This window comes from Cyprinus carpio, unplaced genomic scaffold (genome assembly GCF_018340385.1).
Source record: "Cyprinus carpio isolate SPL01 unplaced genomic scaffold, ASM1834038v1 S000006768, whole genome shotgun sequence".
Lineage (NCBI taxonomy): Eukaryota > Metazoa > Chordata > Actinopteri > Cypriniformes > Cyprinidae > Cyprinus > Cyprinus carpio.
In genome coordinates, this window is record NW_024879362.1 from 51,222 (window position 1) to 71,421 (window position 20,200).

Consider the following 20,200-nt stretch of genomic DNA (forward strand, 5'->3'; position numbering starts at 1 on the left):
GTCCAAATTTTTCTTACTTTGTTGAAGTATTTTTTTTTTTTTTATTTTTTTTTTTTTTCATTAAGCACTTCCCTTCGGAAGCTGCAGAAGATACTTGCATGTTTCCTGGAACACAGATAAGGTTTTATTTGGGTTGTGCTTATTATTCTATATGTTTTTATTGGTCGGTGCACCCCTAAAATAAAGTACAATTTGACTTGAACTTCAAATTCTAAATGTTTTCACTGGCTATAATTTTGATCAAACAATTAAATGTCTGTTTGCAGTTTTGTCCCAACCAACGCCAAAATCAAACCTATGCTCTTGATTATCAGCATGGGTTTTTGTTAAACAGTACTCGTGTTTATTGTTGTTGTGTGGTTTAATTTAACTTTTGAATTGTAAATATTGGTTTGCTGATTTTACTGCCCTCCCGCGGGCCGTCGCCATCTTGGCAGCGCGTCACCCGCGCGACTCTCACGGAAAATCGAAAATGGGCAAAAAAGGTTGGAGCTGGTTGCTGAAGCCACGCCCACCTAGCGCGACGGCATTGTCAGCAGCGGCAATCCACCTGTCACTCAAGTGGCCACACCCTTAATTATGCAGAACTTTAAGGCTTAATATAATTTAAACGGATGAGTTATAAAAAAATTCACCCCCCTCACAGTTGTCATGAAGGGCAAAATTAGCTATATAGACTAAAATCATTTTTTGAACCAGGCTGTAAACATGTTTTTTTCTGCTGTAAAGTTGGGCATTTTAACATGGGGAGTCTATGGGACTGACTCCCTTTTGCAGCCAGCCTCAAGCGGCCAGTCGATGAATTGCAGTTTTAGTCACTTCCTTATTGGCTTCACGAGAGAGAGCGCGAGGTTGCCGCTCGGTTTTCTTTTTGGATTCAGGATAGAGAGTGCTATGTATTTGCTGTGTTTTTATATGTTTTGTTGAATTTTTGTTTGGTAATTTATAAATAAAAGAAATGTGATTGTTTTGGGGTGATGCTCAATATCACTGAAGTTCATTTCAAAATAAGAGTTTTGAAGTGTATTTAAATCAAGATACAGCAGGGCACACATTTCTCATGACGATATCAAGTGGAAGTCCCTCTTCTCGAGATGACACATATTTAAAAAAAAATAAACACATACATACAAAGGTTACACACTCAAATGTTAGACCTGATTAAAATATAAGAAAATGTACAAGTGATAAGTTGTCTATTTCTTAATTTCTGGACAGCTCAGGATATAAGCCCATCACTGAAAATATCACATTGATTTTCTTGGTTTTCAGTGCTGTATAAACACATCAACACTGCTACACACATTACACTTCCGTGCATTCATTTAACTTTACATCACTGATTCCTGTAGCGGCTCTTATTCACCATCAGCTGATCCTGAGGAAACTGAACTGACGTCTAAATACTGAGAGTCCTAGACTAAAACAAACAGACAGTCAGATATGAGTATGAGACATTACTGCTGTCACATCACATCAGCAGATCCAGCTCAGAAACACACAGTATACTCATATTACAGTCAGAGATATGAATCAGAGTATGTGAGCGGAGCGCGTAGTGGAGCGGTGTGATTTTGACTGGAGCGAGGAGCGGATTTTTTAAAAGTCGGAGTGTGGTGGTTTTCAATCGCTCCAAGAGCACTCCACCACTGCTCCATCACGAGTATAATTCAGGCCAACAGCCCATAATATAACTGCATATTTAGCAAGAATTCACATGTTAAACATATTTAGCTAGCTTGATAGATAAGGATCACTCAAATCAGAAAGAATGTGAAGGCTATGACGGCTATATGGATATGAGCGGGAAGTTATAGTTCTCAAGGATGTTTGATTCTTCTAAATACTGAATATTTTCAGCTGAAAGCATGATTTAAACACGTAGGCTACTACAACACTTAATTATTCACACGCAATCACTTTCTCAATAACGCATTCAAACAAATGTAATCTTACAGTGCTACTTCATCTGTATCTGATTTTAAATGAGCAGAAATCTGTAGAAGAAATGCATCGATCCGCAGGTAAAATAACTGGAGAAAACGTTTCATCACAAACTAAATTTGCACCACAAAAAGCTTTTAATGCTGACATATGTTATTTGTCATGTGGTAGGAAAAAGTTTACACACTAGTGTTCCAATAAACCACTTTGAAACTCTCCTTGTGTTTATTTATTTATTTATTAATATACGTTATGAACAGAAGTTGAACTGTGGGATTTCAACATACTGAAATACTTTAGACGCGGAGCGAAGGCGGAGCGATTGTTTCTGATATCAGTGAGCGCGGAGTGGAGCGGAGCGGAGTGATAATTAAATAAATGCTCGGAGTGCGGAGGAGAAATTGTTGACGCTCCACTCCGCTCACATACTCTGATCTGACGAACAACTGATCATAGATTAATAACATTGAATGATCAACAACTCTCTCTTTATCATTTACACACAGAGTCTATGGATGAGATTGAAATTTTAATTTATTAGTAGTTAATCTGAGATTTAAATTGTTTAATGTAAGGGATGGAAATATTAATATATTCATAGATATGTATTCATAGATAAATGTCTGTTACTAAACTTGGGGCCATTTTAAAATATTTAAATAATAATATACTCACAGTAGTATAATGTCTTCAGGTTATAGTGTGGATCATCTTTCAGATCAGAGAGTAACTTCACTTCTGATTTTTGTAGTTTATTCCCAAACAGTCTCAGTTCTCTCAGGTGTGAGGGGTTTGATCTCAGAGCTGAAGCCAGAGCAGAACAACCTTCATCTGTGACGTCACAATCTCTCAACCTGTAGAGAACAATGACACAGGGTTAATTGTAGTTGAAGTGTGTGTAGTTTGTTATTGACTCAGGTCTCAGAGCAGGAGAGGAGATATAATGACAAGCATTGCCACAAAACTGCTGCTGATAGAATGAGATTTCTGCATGTTGATGCTCAATGCTGCTGTTTGAAACTGTCATGTGCTTCAGGACTGAACAGACACACAGAGCTGAATGTGAGATATTGTTTCATAGTGATATAAGGACAGATCTGTCTGGAGAAACAGTCACTTGCTCCTCTAATTACGACTTACGGTTTTCCTAAAAATGAAGATTAAAAATTATAAAAATCTCACAGACTTACATTGACGAAATGTTCAGATGAGCCAAGACTATTCAAACTCCAGCTGTTTAAATTTAATTGTAATCTAACTGAATTACTTTAGACTAAATTTTGATGTGATTCTATGATATTTTTATAGACCATTACAACCACTGATATATAATATAGAACTGGATTGCTCATGACGTCATGAAAGTGAAGCCGCCGCGCCGCCATCTTGGTAATCCCTAGTGTTGCAGGATACCACCTCTGTCAACCTTGTTTAAATTTTTAGAGTTCTACTGGCGGACAAATATGGACATTGATTCCGGTTAGAGAATCAGGCATGGTCGATGTGAATCCTTTCAAGCTTTTCTTTAATAGTACTTTTCAGGTAATCAGTGATATCCATTACAACATCATCTGAAGATGTGATGGATCAAATGGCAGTATTTGACACATATTGCGTTGTGGTCTGTGAAACAGATAAAGAATACAATATGAATACAACATCTGTATATATTCACTGCAAATTAACTCACAAAATATCAATAACTGATTAAATCACTCATCACAAACGAATACTCAACTATCAGATAATATATGAATATTATATAACAAAGTAAAACTCCAATACACGGCATGACGCAGCATGAAATACAACAAGCACGTGTGAGTTCAATGTGATCAGACTAACGCGGCTTATGGAATTAGCGCCTATCCGCGATCATATCGCGATCGTCATTACACATCTCAAAAACATTCCACAGATCACCAGACATTCACAATTAGAACTACAAAGTGTTAATTAAATATTTACATGATTACTCACATTTGTTTGCATAAACGCACAACACTGAACAATAATGGAGGGCGCACGTCTGGAGCTGGCTATTGCATCAGTCTACTGGAAGCAACTACAATATCAGTCCGTTTCTTAATTTCCGTTCCGGTGGTCTTTCTGACATCTAGTGTGCGTAAACGTTCTATTGAATTAATAGGAAATTGTATGATTTTAATGAGAAAACATCATCTAACAAGTCAGCGTTTATAAATCTGAAGTATTTCTGTAGCCTATATTATTACAATGCAAAGACCCTAGACATGTAAACGGTTATTATTTTAAATGTCGGGAATTTCCCCTACTTATTAAAAACCTGCGTTCATTAGCTACAGTAGCGAACATCATGAACATGATAAACATCAGACGGACACGACCTCAACATATAAAACAAACGACAAAGTGCTCATTCCGAAATCTGAATTTATTCAGAGAAATAACTGACTATATAGTACAGTACGGATTTAAAAGACATAAAGCTTTATTTCCAAGATAGTAAGTTAAGCTTTTCATTTCATTATAGAGAACATTAACAACATTAAGTGTATTATTCGTTGTAATATATTCAAATCCATTTTCTGATACTAATACGTTCATGTTGTTTAATAATTCCTGAATACATATGTTCATAAAGAAATAAGCTATATTTTTGTGCTGGATTGTTATCTGTGTCGTCAGTGCAGCAGCAGACACACCCACCTAAACGGTTTGAAAAATATACCGCTTATACTGCCCCCAAAGACCGTAAACACTTTAGATAACATCTGAAGTAAACATTAATGTACATACACATAACATAAACATAACTATTCCCGTTTGACAGATTTGCTTCAAATCGGGTGATTTTAGGACAGCGGTTTGAATGTGACTCAATGGTGCTCTCTGCTGGTGGGGATTAGTAAGGTGGCGGATCGAACACTTACGGTGGCTTCACTGTCTGCTGGCAGTTTAGAACGCGATGAGCGATCCAGTCATATATAGATCAGTGATTCATTCAAACTCATTTAACCTTCCATTCTGTCTAATATTTCTAATCTATCAATCATCTATATGGGGCAGTCGTGGTCTAATGGTTAGAGAGTCTGATTGTAACCCACAGGCAGGGATGTACTGGTTCATCAGGAGTATTGGGACATTCCCGGTGGGTCGGTCGAGTAGTGGACCGATCGCTGAAGTGAATAAGATCTCCCTCACATTAGGCGCTGTTTTTAATTTACAGCGAACTTCAAAAAGCAAATACTCCAAAAGTGTAAAGCAGTGCTACACAATGCATTCTGCCGCGCGCAAAAGCAGAGTGGGATCAGAAACCCGCACAGCACTGATGAACGTGTGCTGCGCTTACACCACAATGTAAAGTGATCAACAACTCAAGTGTCTTGATCCATTCAGATGTGACACAGAATTGTGTTTTACAGTCGTGTGATATGAGAACATTAAAGCTTCTTACTGAAGACAAACACATGAGACTCTCAGAGAGATGATCTTACCCCAGTTCCTCCAGTTTACAGCGAGGATCCTCCAGTACAGCACAGAGACGCTTCACACCCAAATCTCTTATTTTATTCAGAGACAGATTCAGGTGTCTCAGGTGTGAGGGGTTTGATCTCAGAGCTTAAGTCAGAGCAGAACAACCTTCATCTGTGAAGTCACAATCTCTCAACCTGTAGAGAACAATGACACACTCTTCACTCTCTCAGATCAGATCAGTTTAGCTGTGAATCCATTAGTAAAGAGAAAGTACAAATCAATGTGTGATGAATCATTGGACTGAGATTTAAAATGTCAAAGAACAAAAACATGATCATGAATCATTTAAAGCCTCATTCAAAAAGAAAATAAAAAAATTCATTACACTGTCAGGATTTTTAACCAAATACAGGCGTGTGATCAGCTAGAGACAAAAAAAAGAAGGAAAATCTGACCACGCCCACAAGCCACGCCCCCAGAACACATTATTAAAAATATATCTTTTAGCAAAATAAAAGATATATGTTATATTGCAAAAATACATACTGTCCTGTAAAAAATAAAAAGCAGCATTTAATAATCATGACAACAATATAATAATATATTATAATAAAGTACTATAATATATTATAGTGTAGTATATAGAATTATTATTATTATTATTAAAGTACCTGTTAAAAGTTTGGAAACATAAAAATTATTAATGATTTTGAAATAACCTATCTTCTATCATCAAGGCTGAATTTATAGACAAAGTTGATCAAAATAAAGTAATGTTATATTTCCTGTGAAAAAAAGAAATAAAAAAAAGAAATATTGTGAAATATTATTACAAATACAAAAGTTTTCAATTTTAATATAAAAATGTAATGTTATTCCTGTGATGCAAAGCAGAATTTTCTTGATTGAATCAATCATCATTATTCTCCATCAGTTTTCAGTGTCACATGATCTTTTAGAAATCATTACAATTTATTTGACTCTCAAGAAACATTTCTGATTATTATCAATGTTGAAAACAATTTTGCTGCTTCATATTTTGTGTGGAAATGATGATGCACTTTATTTTTCAGGATTTTTTGATAAATATAAAGTTTAATGAACATCATTTATTTGCATTTATCAAATATATTAACTAATTTGGTTAATGCATTTATTAAATAGAAATCATTTTAAGTGTCTTCACTCACTTTTTAAGCAGCAAAGCTGTTTTTAACATTGATAATAATCAGAAATGTTTCTTGAGCAGAAAATCAAAATGATTTCTGAAGGATTATGTGACACTGAAACTTCTTTGTAAACACAACAGATTTATCATCCACACAACTTTTTCATTAAATGACGAATGTTGCGTTCCCAAAATGCAAATTAAAGCATCTCAAACCAGCGCAGCCTAACAATTGCCGCTGAATCGAAACTAAACACAGTACTGTAACAGCTGACATGTAGCGCGTCACACTACAGTATATTATATAATTAACAGCTGACATGTAGCGCGTGGAAATACTTCCATCTGGCACGGAAATCCGTGGAAAAAATCACATCCCTGCGATTCTCTTTCAAGGCTGGGTGGAAGTAACTGAAGGTCTGAAGTTTCGAGTAACAGCTGACATGTAGCGCGTCACACTACAGTTTATTTTATATTTATAGTGGTATTTTGATATGAATCATTTTTTATGGAGTAGTGGTGTGTGTGTGTGTGTGTGTGTGTCATTTTCTCCATCACTCAAGGATAATAAAAACCTGAGATCACCTACACTGTGAGATGAGCCAAATGGTTACATCTGCGCACGATTATTCATACTGGTTAGAGTAGCACTATCGCTTAGGTGTACCTAATTGTAGCAGGTAGTACTTACACCTCAATGTATTGCAGTGCTTTACAAAAACAGTATGAACATCAGTTTGGTAATAACATATTCTTTATATGATTCTATTGATTATAAACAGATGCTGTCTTCTAGTGTCCTTCCTTGTGTCTATTCCTAAAGCCCCCTACAGTCCCCTGCTGGTCAGTTCTTTCCTCCTAATCACACTGAAGCTGCTGATCAGTAAAGCTGCCTTTCTTGAAAGCTGATAGCAGTGCATCCAGGAAGAGACTCACGCTTCTGAGTTTGGGAACAATATGAGCTGACATAAACGCACCTACGCATCATGTGAATTTGATTCAGGGACTTGTGTGTCCATGTTGGACAGAATTTAGCACTGTAATGATATACCCCACTTGGGGGCAACATCTGTATAGATCTGTGGGTCTGTGTTTTGTACTCAGTCCAGTATAGCGATTCCTAGTGTTGGGTGTCCCACGGTCTCAATTCCTCTTTCACGTTTGGGACAAGATTCTGGGCGGCCGCAACAAATGAAACACCAGTGCTTTGTATCACATAAAGTGATATATGCTAACTGGAGCCTCGATGCCTCCAGAATACTGGTTGGCGGGTCTGCTAGTTACAGGGTGTCGGCTAACGGAATGTTGCGTCAATTTACGCAATACCTGCCAATTTTGGGAAATTACCAAAAATTTTGGCTCTTGTTGTGAAAAATGTCAGAGCTGCAACTTCCTTTTTAATACAGAATTTTCCTGTATAGTAGCAGATTAGTGAGGCCCAGAAGTCAAAAAATGTTCCTTTCTTTGTGCTTAAAAAGCGATTACAGATGGATTCTGTGTGGCCCCTGTCCTCATCCGAGTTTGACCCATGCACCAATGTTTCAGCTGAGTTTAGCCAGTTCGTCACACAGAGTTTATTGCACTTCATTAGATGTGCGTGGTTCATATACTGATGCAATGAGGCGTTTTTGCAGACTGCTTCTTAAAGGAGCAATACCCCACTCTACTGCTTCCCCTTTAGTTGATTTCATAACTTTTTATTTATTTCCTTTATTGGTTGTACTGTCCCTAAGATTTGTCCAAGTGTAGGGCCCGGTGTTAATGCAATTGTGTTGGATGCGTTTGAATGTCTTTGCCTCTGCCTGCGTAAGATGATCCGGGTACACTTCACATTCAGAGGAGGATGTGTTGCATACCTTTACTTGTCTCTGTTGCCACCCTGGATTGCGTTCCTGTTCCGTCTCCTCGCGCACAGCCCGCGTTCCGCACAGTGCTTTTAGCTTGACTGGAAAAAAGTATACCAGATGGTCGAGACCGTACTCGCAGATAAATGCGGGTAATCTGAGCCATGATTAACGTGGTTGATGCCTGCTGCAGAGTTGGGGAATAGGCAGATGAGTATTTCTTTTGCGCGACACATGATAAGTATGTTGCGCGGGCGCATTCAGACTCTTTGGCTGTGAAAGCTCCTGGTAAGGGTGCACGGCTGAGCTGAAACAGCCGCCAGACCCGCCCCATGAACGATCCCGTATGTCCTCTACAGGTTACGGAGGGATGACTTGGAGTTCAAGTTGCTGTTCTGCTTCATACAGTAACATTGATCCCTCTCTGAACGTCAATCCAATTGCCGATTTCTGAATCACTCCGTGAACCGCAAAAGAACTTTACTTGCGGACTGCTCCCCAGGGATACAAATCCTACTACTGAGTTCAGAAATATGTTTTAACTTTGACCTTAATATATGGCCACGGAACCTTGCAAGCTTTGTATTTTCCTTGCGATCAACTTTTTGCAATTGTCGCAACGATAGGGGCCGTTTTTTTTTGCCTGTTCCCGCCATTGGGTGGCTCAGGTTGCAAAACAGGGTTTGTACGTAGCCATGAGGGGCTCGTCTGTAAGTATCTGTATCGTACTGGACTTGCCAGTTCCAAACATCGCTGTTCTATCAGGTTGGAATGGGATTTGAATGGGGTTGACAAACCTTCTGAATTTTGCTTTAAGAATCATTAGGCATTGCAGAGAAAGATGCAATCAGCGTTTTCTTACTAATGCGCGCACTTTGAGAAGCAACATTTCTAAAGGATTTAAATTATGTTCGCCAAATGTCATGCCAATCATGCGAGTTATGTGTGACCATAAAAAGTTATGAGACCTCATGGGTACCCTGCTGTTTGAACATACTAGTCTGTAAAAACCCGTTAACACAGTATCCTCAACATGTAGCAAATTCTCCATTGAGACGAGGCACAGAGAGCTCGACATGAGGATAACTAGGAGAAATACGCACTGGGTGGTATGCTGATGTCAGGCTGAGCAATAATCTGTGTACACTGTACTGAGGCAGAAAAAATCTGTATCAGGCAGATCACTGTTCAATGATGCAACAAACTATTGGAAGAAAATCCTCAATATTGATTTGGGGGTTTATATGAATGTGTTTCTGAGGAGAGCTGACTGTCTTCTGAGAAGTTTATGTGGTATTTTCTTTTCATCTGGTCTCTGTATAGTTTATATTAAAGCAGAGCAGCAGCAGCTTTGTTTACAGCGGTTACCAAGGAAACACTGTATCTGGTCTGTATCTGTGTTCCAGAAGCGCCTCCTGCTGTCAGAGAGTGAATCTGCATCTCATTCAGAGCTTCTTTGGTGTTTTTGTATAATTTCACAAAGCTTGTTACAACATTCTGTTTTTGCTTCAAATTGGGTTATTGTTAAATCAGATTATTTGTATGATTATTATTATATAACTAAATGATATGAAATGATATGTATATGAATTATATAACTAAAATTAAATAACTATAATTACAGATTTAGATTAAATAAAGATGTCAGTCTTTATTTTTTTCTTTTTAGGAAACAAATCAAAGAAAAAATAAACTAATTCTACTGTTTTTAATATTCTGTATGTTGCTCAAAAACAAAATATATTGTGTCCAGTGGGAAAAAATATATATTTTTTTACTCAGTCATTTAAAAATAACACATTTCAGAGCTGTAACAACAATACTGTGAAACTGTGATATTTTTGCTTACGGTTATCATACCGTCTAAATCTCATACAGACCCATGCCTAGATGTCAGTGTTTCCTGTCATAGCTGTGAAAAGATTTGATTTTAAAAACAGTATCATAGCTATCAAACTATTTCTTGTTATGATTTTAAACCTGTATTTAACCAGAATGATCAGAATTTAACCAGAATCAGATTGATCTCAAAGTAAAAAAGGTGCTAAAGTCTGATTTTGTGGTGGCTGTGGTTTAAAATTAAATGATTATAATCTTAATTTAAGTGATGAAGGCTTCTGAAAGTCTGCAAATAATCAGTGTTGAGTTCTACTGTAAGCTTAACCCTGCCTGCTTTAAATGATTCAAAATGATTAATAGTTGAAAATATTTTACATTTAGAAAAGTAATCAAATGTAATCTGTTACATTACTTTAATAAAGCAATTGAAATAGTTACACTACTTATTACATTTTAAATAGGGTAACCTGTAAACTGTAAACTATTACCTTCCCAGCACTGTCTAACAGTAACATCACAGAAAATATTCTGCAAGTCAATGGAGAAAAGTGTCAAAAGATTCATGTGTTCACTTGCCCTTTCCACTCACTTATGTATATAGTTATTTTCACCTTATGCTGTTGGATTTATAATTAGACATTAGAAAATCACTATTATGACATTTAAAAAAAAAAAAACTTTTTGTCAAAGTTCAGCACTGTTTTGTATTGAAGTATGAAGAGTATGAAGAGTTTAATTTTCTGCAAAATGTGAGTTGAGCTGTCCTCATTTTAAAGCATTAACTGTCTATAACAGTAATGTCAAAGCGTGAGTGATTTGAAAGTGAAAGTGAAAGTTGTGACATTTGCCAAGTGTGGTAATCCATACTCGGAATTGGTGCTCTGCATTTAACCCATCCAAGTGCACACACACAGCAGTGAGAAGTGAACACACCGTGAACACACACCCGGAGCAGTGGGCAGCTATATCCAGCGCCCGGGGAGCAACTGGGGGTTCAGTGCCTTGCTCAAGGGCACTTCAGCCATGGGTATTGAGGGTGGAAGAGAGCGCTGTTTCATGTCACTCCCTCCCACCTACAACTCCTGCCAGCACCGAGACTCAAAACCTGCGACCTTTGGGTTACAAGTCCAACTCTCTAACCAATAGGCCACAGCTGCCCCCAAATGTAGCTACCTACTTGATAATATTTTGAGCTCATTTAAAATTCTGAACAACAAAACCTTCTTTGTTTATCTTTTAATTATTTATAAACTTTTATTAAAGAAATGTATCAAATGTTGCTCATCAGAATCATGGGTTCGATAGAGAAATGTAGGCCTGTATGTTAAACGCAGTGCAGTTTTCTCTGGATAAAAGTAGCCTAAACCTAAGAGCCCTTGAGCAAATGAATGAATGAATAATAATAATAATAATAATAATAATAATAATAATAATAATAATAATAATAATAATAATGATGATGATGATGATAATGATAATAAACAAAAAAAAAACTAAAAAATGAATGTGTTTTTTTTTCTTTACTTTAAGTAGGCTAAGTGTGCATTAAACGATTCAAATGTAATCAGAATTAAAAGTTAAATCTGTCACTGCAGCTTTTTGAAGTGCAAATTTAGTTTGGAAGGATGAAATAATAGTAGGCTACATTTTCATCAGTTATTTTTATCGGTTATTAAATCAGATACAGAGAAGCACAGTAAAATTACATTTATCTGAATGCATTTGTGAGAGTGTGATTACGAGTAAATTAGTCCTGTCTGTCTGTGCAGCGTCTCTCTACTAATAGTGAAGCTGTGGATTTTGATTACTTCAGTACACAAACAAATTTTCACTATAACTTTTCTGTCTCTAAGCATTTTTCTTGATAAATCACAGGGCAGCGTTGACAATATTGTTTGTTTGTGTGTGTGAGTGATCCGTTATATGTCTGTACGTGTGTGTGTGTGTGTGTGTGTGCAGTACAATCCTTGTAGGCAGAACTAGTTTAGAACGGCTATAGTTACAGCATTATTTGTGCTAGTGATTGAGTGTTAAAACAACCGGACCTTAATCGAAGTGGATATTTTTCGCTTAAAGCAGCTCATGTACGGAGCCCCACATTTGATATGCAAACATTCAACAAATTCGTGCTCACGATTTAATTTTTTTCCCTGCATGTATGGGGCTCCGTATGCTTTAAGCAGGGCTTACAAACGAGAGAGAGAGAGAAAAAAATCAGTATTTTACTGGGTTCTGTTCATGCGTTTCTCTGTATTATTACCGTACTGAAACCAGTTTGAGTAGAAAAATGGTTGGTGTCATTTAGTTTTGTTGTAGAGTAAAAAGAAGGGAGTGTTTGCCTATTTTGCTATTTTTCGTTTATTGATAGCATAATCTTCTCTAGATTTTGGTTCATTTCGTTATAGAGTAAAAAAAAAATGGTCAAAGCTTTAAAGACATTAAAGCATTTTTATAAGATATTTAAAATGTTTGCTGCATGGATAAAAAATGCTACTTTGTATAAAATTGTGTTTTGAGGGGAAAAAAATATATGTTGCATTTTATTATTACATTCAGAAATAATGTAGGTTAAAATACCGGAAAATCAAAATGTTTACAAACATTATAAACACATGCTATTTTATTCCCTTCCCTCCACAACAAATCATCTGTATTTAACAGTATTTAGGCTATATAAACGTCAAGCCAAAAACAAATTAATTTAAAGGGAAACTGAAGCCTACCTCTTGTTCGGCACAAATCCAAATGTTTCCATATTCGCAACATATTTGGATGCTAAAATAATATTTTTTACATATAGGTTTTACACTTAGCTTGCATTATCTAAATCATCATCCTTCACAAAGGCTATCAGCACAGTGATGCTCTGGTCACGCTGAATGCAACAACGGACTATTTCAATTGAGCATTGTAACTTTTATGTTTCTTTGTATGTGTTTTGTTTGGATAATAAACAGGCTGCGAAGTCAAGGGAGCAAAATGTTGTGTGTGCACATGAGGCGCCAGTGCGATCACTGCATTGTTTTCCCAACTGTTATTCGAACTTTAGTCAGATACCAATGCTGGTTGGTCTGTAGCGTATCAGACCCGAACCAGAACAAATTAAAGATTTCATCGTGAGTATGGTTGAAACATGAGGACCCGAAATTCCCAGTGCGATCACTGCATTGTTAATCAACTCATAGCACCACAGTCTGAAGCAAGATAACCAACCAGCTCTTTCAGAGAACAGCTTTCAACATTAACACCATTAGAACAATTGTTGACAATTTCAATTCGAAGAAGAGATTGTCTAATTTGGGGCAAGTAATCGAAGAGATTACTTGCAGAACTAGACTGAAATTCCTAAGGGGACCTTTTAACCTCTGGTCCCCACAGAACATCTTTATGTCAGAGAATGGCACAAGAACTGTTGTTTACGGAACTCAAAAGGACTTATAAATGAATATCAGTCCATTGCTTAACTCCATATTCATTTATATATAACCCACTCATTTGACTATCATGTTTATAATCACTTATTGTGTATGTCTTTTAATAACTATTGGATAGCTTAAGGATTCATATTCATGTTTAGTATGTGTGTGTTCGAATCTTCTTGCTTGAAACGTTTCTGACCATCAGTTATTTGTCAAATGTATCATATTCTTTTGTTATACTGGAATCATGTCCAAATTATACCCTGCAAGAGCGGGAAAAAAAATTCAGACCACGTGATTGATAAGATAACATGACTTATGATACCCCGAGCAAAGACAATATCTAATTGGTCAAGACAACATTTGAGGTGTGGCCAAAAGGCCAGTTTAAATATTCAGGACACCATCAAATTTAGCTTTTTTGCCGGCTTTTAGCCTGCTTTTAGCTTTGGCTTGTAGTTTTAGCTTTTAGCCATGCTTTTAGTCATCACGTTTAGCGTTCTTTGAGCGCGGTCCCAGCGTGCTTCGGCCTGCACGCCTGCTGCTACTTAGCCACGATGAGAAGAAACACCACCTAGTCTCTAAAACTGTACTTCTATTCTTTTACTTTAGTTTCTTTTATTTTCTGTTGAGAGTTTCGTGTTCTGAGTTAAGTTTTGTATAGCCGTGTCTCCGAGTCTGACCTCGAGTGCCCGTCTGAAACTTCAACCAGCCCACAACTCCACATCTTCAGCCAACACCCAACCACGGGCTTCCCAAGACGTCAGTTCAACGACTACTGAACTTCCAGCCAATCAGCAACCTTGGGAAACCCCCTTTTCAACGACAACAAAGGGAACCCCGTTAAACAGTCAACGCAAGTAACCCCCTAGACTCTGATCTGTACTGGTGTTATCTAATATAATTTTAACCTAATTGATGAACTCAATGCGAGGGTTAATTAAGTGACTGATGGTTGTTCATGTCTATGCAATTTTCACGTATTGCTGTAAACTTGGGATTTCACATTTTCATTCTCTTATACTCATTCTTTCCTAACGTTCTATCTTCCTGCAACTTGTGTGAATGTGTGAGTGCGTGTGCTTTTTTGTTGTGTTTGTTTGTGTGTGTTAGATTTTTTTAATAAAGCCTTATTCATATTGAAAAGAGAAGTATCTTGTGTTTTGTGCTTACAAGTTAAATGTCTTAAACTGTTGATCTTGTTACTGTGCTAATTAATAGTGTTTTCACTATACTTTGGATATTAATATCCAGTGCAGATTTGATGTTAAACGGCTCGTTCAATGAATCGCTGGCCGTTTCAGTGATCAGCTGTGAAACAGTGATTCTGTTCAAATTCCCTTTAAAATCTTAAATGATTCCCTTTGAGCTAAATTGACACGTTTTCCTTACAGTCATACAGGCAAGACATCATTCATCACTGTAAACATTGGCAAAATTATAATAATGATAATAATAATAATAAAGAAAGAAAGAAAAGAAAACTGTAAACTTTTGCAAAACAGAGAACGGCTTTCCGCCTCATAGTGAACATTAGATCGTGTCACAATGAATAGAAATACAGCACAATTTTTTTCCCATTCGTTTTGTTAATCTGTTAATGATTTAAGTGAAATATATTATATGTTTTTGTGCCCTGGTCCGCTGCTGCGCTTCACTGTCAATGACCTGCCTCAATGGCAAACGCTTTAGCAATTCACTGACGATGTCACCAGATTTTGTCATGCAATTAACCGTTCATTCTCGAAATTGAAAGTGATCAAAGACAGTTTTTTCCGGGGCACAATGTTACAAGAAAGAAGACTCCCCAGTTGAGCTCTAAGTATTAGGATGCCCCAAGCTCGCAGAATTGACAGTAAGCTGCAGTCAAAGTTTTTTGCTTGTTTGTGGTTGTCAGTTAAAAAAAAGAATTAATTGCAAAAGTTAGTAAATGTATAAAGTATTTTTTTTCTCAAAATGTATCATAGTTATTCCTTTCATTTGTTTTTCTCCTAGTGTTTTTTTTCTGTTCATATACTGAAAGACATGACTTTTGCTTGTATAGTTTTTTTAAACAGTTAGCGAGTCTTATATAGGACAGTGTTTGAACTGAAACGTTTTGGCCATTAGCCTACATGAAATGCATCAATGCAATGATAATTAACCACATTCATGACTGATAAATCAGTTATCTAAATAGGAGAGACGGACTAAGTTGTATACTTGCAGCAGGTGCACAATAACTTTTTATACATAACATCACTGCTGGTGGGAGGGGCCCCATCTACGAATTCTTTTGCATTAATTATCAGATAAAACAAATATTAAAATTAGTCATGTATTAGTTGTATCATTTTACAGCCCTTTTTTTCATTTAAAAAATGTTTGATGCAAAGTTAACTGTGTAAAATAATAAAATATGTTGTGAAAATAATGATGAAACAAACTAATGTATGTGCACAATTGAGAAATGGATATTTATGAAGATAAATCGCAGCCCCACGTCTCACAAGGTAAATATTTCATAAAAAAAAAAAAAAATCAATGTAATACAAACATTTTTGAAAAATAGGTAATTAATTGTACAGTTACAGTTATAAATTATGTTATCAAATAAAGTTAATAAAACACACAAAAAATGTTTGTCCATACAGAAATCAAGGGTAACCAAAATGGTTTGGTAACGTTCTACAAAATATCTGTTGTGTTCTTCAGAAGAAACTAAGTCACACAGACATGACATGAGGGTGAGGAAATGATGACAGAATTTATTAATCAATAGATTTCCTGCATTCTAGCTCAAAATCAATGCTTTACTGTCAAGTGCATTTCTATGTGACAAAAATACATTATTAAGTTTGTTGCATTTGTCATGAATTCAGTAATATCTATTTATTATTATTATTTACTCCAATTAAAGGCGCTGTCACCCAGCAAAACATTCATGAGGGGACTCGTGGGTCAGATGGGCTGGATTTGTCCAGGGCTGAATTTTAACCCCAGTCCAGCCCTGACCACAGGTCACAGGTTTGAGTCTCAGTACTGACAGAGATTGTCATGTCCTTTCCATCCTCTTCTTTTCTATCTATCTGTCTGTCTGTCTATCTATCTATCTATCTATCTATCTATCTATCTATCATTTATTTTACAAGCTTTAGTCTTACAATTTACATTAAAGGACACATTTTACTGAAGACAAACACATGAGACTATCAGAGAGATGATCTTACCCCAGTATCTCCAGTTTACAGTGAGGATCCTCCAGTCCAGCACAGAGACGCTTCACTCCTGAATCTCTTAGTTTATTCCCATACAGATCCAATTCTCTCAGGTGTGAGGGGTTTGATCTCAGAGCTGAAGCCAGAGCAGTACAACCTTCATCTGTGATGCTACAATAACTAAACCTGTAGAGAACAATGACACAGTCTTCACTCTCTCTGATCAGATCAGTTTAGCTGTGAATCCATTAGTAAAGAGAAAGTACAAATCAATGTGTGATGCATCATTGGACTGAGATTTAAAATGTCAAAGAACACCAAAAAAAAGTTCATAAATCATTTAAAGCCTCATTCAAAAAGAAAATAAAAATTCTTTATTAAACTGTCAGGAGGATTTTTAACCAAATAGAGGCGTGTGATCAGCTAGAGACAAAAAAGAAGGAAAAATCTGACCACGCCCCCAGCACTCATTATTAAAAATATATATTTTAGCACATTAAAAGATATATCTTACATTGTAAAAATACATACTGTTCTGTAACAAATAAAAAGCAGCATTTAATAATCATGACAACAATATAATAATATATTATAATAAAGTACTATAATATATTATAGTGTAGTATATAGAATTATTGTTATTATTATTAAAGTACCTGTTAAAACTTTGGAAACATTAAAATTATTAATGATTTTGAAATAACTATCTTCTGCTCATCAAGGCTGAATTTATTTGATCAAAATAAAGTAAAAAAAATAAATAAAAGAAAGAAATATTGTGAAATAGTATTGCAAATACAAAAAATGTTTTCAATTTTAATATAAAATGTAATGTTATTCCTGTGATGCAAAGCAGAATTTTCTTCATCATTATTCCAGTTTTCAGTGTCACATGATCTTTTAGAAGTTATTACAATTTGTTTGACTCTCAAGAAACATTTCTGATTATTATCAATGTTGAAAACAATTTTGCTGCTTCATATTTTGTGTGGAAATGATGATACACTTTATTTTTCAGGATTTTTTGATAAATATAAAGTTTAATGAACAGCATTTATTTGCATTTATCAAATATCTATATTAAACAGCAAAACTGTTTTTAACATTGATAATAATCAGAAATGTTTCTTGAGCAGAAAATCAGAATGATTTCTGAAGGATTATGTGACACTGAAACTTCTTTGTAAACAAACAACAGATTTATAAACGTTTCTAATGATGAATGTTGTGTTCTCAAATGCAAAATTAAGCGCGTCTCAAAACCAAGCGCAGCACTAACAGTGAATCGAAACTAAAAGCAGTACTGTAACAGCAGACATGTAGCAACAGGGACGGACTGGGAGTAAAAAAACAGCCCTGATTTTCTCCCAAATAGGCCCACCAAAACTACAAACAGTCGCTACTATCTCACAATATTACAGCAATTCTGTCGTATTTATGGCAAATAACATCACAAAACCCACGGTGACCCTGCTGACAAAACAAACAATAGAAACCATCACAGAAAATTCTAATGATTTTCCACTACAAAATACCACTACAAACCATCAACTTTTAACCATTACAACCATTAAATAATGGTATCATGTAGTGTGTTTTTTGTGACATATTACATTAGGATTTAATGGTTTTAACAAAAGTCACCAACAGAAGGCGACCAATTGAGACCAACAGACCATCACAGTTTCCATTAAATCGAGTCACCTTTATTTATACAGCGCTGTCGCTTTTAACAATACAGATTGTGTCAAAGCACTGTACAGCATTAATTAGGAAAATAGTGTGCAATAATGCAGAAGGACAATAGTAAACACTCATTTTTCAATTAAAGTCAGTTCATCACTGAATTCAGTGATGTCATCATCCTCAGTTCAGTTTAAATAGTATCTGTGCAATCAAAGTCAACGATATCACTGGAAATAAAACCAATACAGTTTCATTATAACCAGTAAATCCATTACAAATTATGTGATGGTTTCTATTTTTAGTTTTATTTACATTTTTTTTAGTAAGGGATTGAAATAAATGTATAATTGTATGAACTAAAATACTTGAAATCTATAGAAAAAGAGCAGAATGCAAAATGTATAATATGACAATAATAGACATAAACCTAGAATCTATAAACAACAGAATTCTTCAATTTGAGTATTCACATCTCTCTCTCTCTACTCTCTCCTCTCTCTCTCTCTCTCTGTGTGTGTGAGTGTGTGTGTGTGAGTGAGTGTGTGTGTGTGTGTTGTGGTGTGGTGTGTGTGTGTGTGTGTGTGTGAGTGTGGTGTGTGTGCGTGTGTGAGAGTGTGTGTGTGTGGTGGTGTGTGAGTGTGTGTGTGTGTGTGTGTGTGTGTGTGTGTGTGTGTGTGTGTGTGTGTGTGTGTGTGTGTGTGTGTGTGTGTGTGTGTGTGTGTGTGTGTGAGTGTGGTGTGTGGTGAGTGGGTGTGTGTGTGTGTGTGGTGTGTGTGTGTGGAGTGTGTGTGTGTGTGTGTGTGTGTGTGTATGTCATGTTAAACAGACTCATCTTATAGGAGATTTCATTTACTCTATTTTCTAACTCAATATCTCTCAAATGTAACCCATTGTAGAACAGAATCGCTGCGGTCTCTTTATGAATGAATGGAATAATCATGTCAGACAATGTGAAGTAATAAAATAGCAGTGAATGTTTGGACTAGGGGTGTCTGGGATATTAATATAGTGCTCATGAGCTACATGCTCTATAGCAGGGATGGACAACTTTGATAGTGACGAGGGCCAGCATTTGTTCTCCTTTATATCAAGGGGCCAGATTACTAATCAATATTCACACACCTTTTACATCTTCTTACTCAATATTCCTTTTTATTGAAGTAAATTAAAGTATAATTAATGTAATTTGTTTTTAAACATTTTATTAACCATAAAACTTGTGCGTTTAAGCTAATTCAGAAGAAAACTTTGTTGTCAGTTGACAGCAATATAACCCCAACAAATAAACATCTCGATTTCATTGTCTGTAAATTTGCAACAAAAAAAAGGTACAGATGTCCTATTTTTTCTTACAGAACATTCTCAAAACAACATTAGAGGACAGATAAAAAGAGATTATTAAAAATAAATAAATAAATAGTTATTCCAAAGGGTTCCATAAAATAACCGGATAACTGCAGGATTTTTAAAATAAAATGTAAGAGTTTTTTTAAAGACCTTTTAAGACCTGCACTTCAACATTTCAGCCTTTAAACTATTTTTAAGAAAAGGGGAAGAGTCAAAAGTATCAATTAAAAGTACCCCATAGGGCTCGGTGCACAAGATGACGTCGGTGAGCTTTGGCGACGCGAGTGTGTGCGTACTTAC

At 36.0% G+C, this 20,200-nt stretch overlaps 1 pseudogene; it reads right to left on the minus strand.

Annotated features, from left to right (window-relative positions):
* Positions 1–1,008: 1,008 nt before the first annotated feature.
* On the minus strand, positions 1,009–20,139 carry LOC109049951 (annotated as a pseudogene).
* Positions 20,140–20,200: the final 61 nt, after the last annotated feature.